We start from the raw sequence: 2,977 nt of genomic DNA, 5'->3' as shown, positions 1-2,977 counted from the left end.
GTTGCTCCCCGCCCCCCCACCCCCCATGCTGCTCCAGCCTCACTGGGAAGCCCAGGGCTGAGGGCTGGGGCTTTTTATTGAAGTTGGGTTGAGCAGTGGGGAAAGGCTGAGGGGAATGGAGGGGGGGACGCAGCCCAGGTTCACGGGGAGGGCACAGCATTTTCTCTCACATCGCCTTTATATTCACCAGCGCCTCTGACCTTTCCCCCACCCCCATCTCCGACCCTCCCAAACCAGCTCTGGCTCAGCCCCTGGTCTCCAGATAGGATGCCACTGCCTTTGTGGGGGTGGCGGTTTCTTGCCCAGAGTCATGGGAGAGGCCAGGCGCGTGAATGCCTGCTAGCACCTTGTACCTCTCTCTCCAATGGCCAAGTGAAAAGAAGACAGGGTGAAACGACGACACCAATTTTCCAAGGTCCTTCTCTCCAAGCACCAAGAGATCCCCACAGGTCAAAAAGCCCCTTGACATGTAAGTAGTTAGCACTCGATCCCTCTGGGGGCGAGACGCATAGCAGTTTCAATTCTCTCTCTGTTTGCCATTCAATTTTTATCTCCACTCTGGTCTTGGGGAGGGAAGGTGGGAAATCTAATCCTGAACGGACAGCTTCTACTTGGGGAAAGTGGAGTTTCTGTGCTGACTGGTGTACCTGAGAGAAAAAACTTGGCCCGAAAAGGGGAGAGAGCTGAGAAAGTGAGCCTGGGGGAAAGGCCAAGCAGGGCAACTATATTTCTTTGAAGCCTTCTCAGTGCTGTTTGTATGAACTTGCCTACCAAGTTTTTTCTGCAATCTGTGCATCAGCTTTTTTCATGCATGGATTTGGTGGATCCAGAGTGCCTGTGTGTATTTTGGGGGAGTGGTAAGGAAGATAAGACAATTAAAGGGCTCTCCAGAGCTTGGGGCCAGGGTAGCCCCAGCTAGGCACAGTTTGTCTGCTTTTGTAAGATTATGGGACAGTGACTACCAAGGGAATCCTTGAGATTGAAGATGGTGTGATGACGGGAGGAGCAGTGGGCTGGGGCAGTTTCAGCAACCTTTTCTCTGCTTTTTGCCCAGTCCTGGGAGAGTTTGCCCTCACAAAGCCACTTCTCATGGTTTCCACGGCTTCTCTCTGGCACCCCACCTTTGGAGCGCTAATTCTAATGGAAAGTTCCCCTTTCAATAAACCATTCTCAGCTTGGAAAAAGAGAGGGAGGATCCCCCAACTCCAGCGGGCATCAGAGGGAATATTTATTGCCTCTCTGGATGTCATTACCTAAGAATACAATTTTATGAACTTCCTAATCTGTTAGCTTGATTTATCTGGATGGGCAGGAGCCCAAAATAAACATTTGGGGGATTTGGTAGAAAAGGAAGTCTTTGCCTCTGACCAATCTTTCTGCTAGAACTGACTTGCTTTTTTTGCACCCTGGTCACTAGCCACATTTTAATTTTTCTCCTGCAGTGAGTACCGAGTTTTAGCTGCCTCTTGAGAAGAAAGACTGGTAGGGTGCATTGTTTGAACCAGAGACCCAAAGGGGTTCCTCAGCCACCTTAAAACCTGTGCAGCTTGAGGAGCTCAGATCCCTTTTGGGTTTGGGGAGCAGAGAAGAAACCAAGGCTTGCTCACTGCCCTCCAGATCCAGGGGCCTCTTTTCAGAACGGGCTCTCCCTCCATTCCTCGGGATTTTTCCACTCTTCTCTCTGGTGTCAGCTCTGTAGCCTCTTTGAACGCAGGGTCCATCCAGAAGCTGAGCCCACATCCATGCGAGGAGGGGTAAGGCGTCTGCAGCTCATCCTTCCTGCTTTCAGTTCTGAGGCCCAGCTGACAAACCAGGAGGCCTGGGAAGCAAGGGTGGGCAGGGAGGGTCTGGGCGTGTGCTTGCCCGTGAATAGGGTTACAGAGTCTAATAATGGGAAGGGACGATTTTAAATGTCCAGCCCCCATCAGCAACGGCCAGATTCTGGAAGGTCAGGTTCTCTGGGGTCTGCTCTGCCAGCTGAGATAGGTATGGATCAAGCCCAAAGAAGTGTCACCTCTACTCACTCCTCCTTTCGGACCCTCCCTCTCAGCGTCAGAGATTGCGAGAGCAAAGTATATTTGAACTCCTGGGCAGAGAAATCCTAAAACGGAGTCTGTAGGCAGACACTGCCAAATAGCCCAACCCTAGGTTCCCGCTCTAGTCTCTGGCTTCCCGGAAGCCGGGAGCAAGAGAACGGGGCACAAAGCGGCTTGCCTTCATGGGGGTCCCAGCGCCGGGGTCTTGAGGATCGCGAGCCCCGCCAAGGCGAGATGCTAGCGGCTGGCGATAGCCTGGCTCCTCCTCTGGGTTCCACGCCGTCTGCCCGGAGGCAGACTTCAACTGGGTCACGACCCCAGGCTGGGATGGAGGACAATAGGGCGCTGGGCTGGGAGGCGGGCGCGGGGAGCAGGCTGCGTGGCCGCCTGCGCGGGTTCACTGCGCGATGAACCCGCTCCACACCCCTGGGGTTTCGCCCTTCAGAGCCCGAGCGCCGTTTTCCTTCCCCTATTCCACCTTCCATTTTTTCACAGAAAATAGAGCGTGCTCTCAATGAATTGCTCTTCGACTGACCAATACCCCAATGTTAACATTACCAGATAAGATTTCCTTTTTCTTTACAAATGAAAGGATAGTTTTCTGAATTACAAGAGCAGGAAATGGGCCCCTCTCAAGATTTGGGCGGGGGTGAGGGGGTGGGGGGTGGAGATGGGAGATCTAGTTAGTAGTGGAAGCATTCCCTAACAGGGACTTGGCAGCACTGAAGAATCCCAGGCCATCAAACCAACCGTCTCTTCCATCAGAGGAATTCCAGGCCAAGAATGGGTCCTCCCCGCACCCCCACCCCAAATCTTAGGAAAGCTTGCCTCCCTTTTCTTCTGGCCTTTGTCTCTGGAGGCCAGGTTAGGATCAGGGCTCTTATAAAAAGGGAAACACATTCTCAAATCTGATGGGCAGGGACTAGGCTGGGCTATCCATG

This window comes from Myotis davidii, unplaced genomic scaffold (genome assembly GCF_000327345.1).
Source record: "Myotis davidii unplaced genomic scaffold, ASM32734v1 scaffold233, whole genome shotgun sequence".
NCBI classification, from domain to species: Eukaryota; Metazoa; Chordata; class Mammalia; order Chiroptera; family Vespertilionidae; genus Myotis; species Myotis davidii.
Note: the sequence above shows the minus strand (reverse complement) of the source record.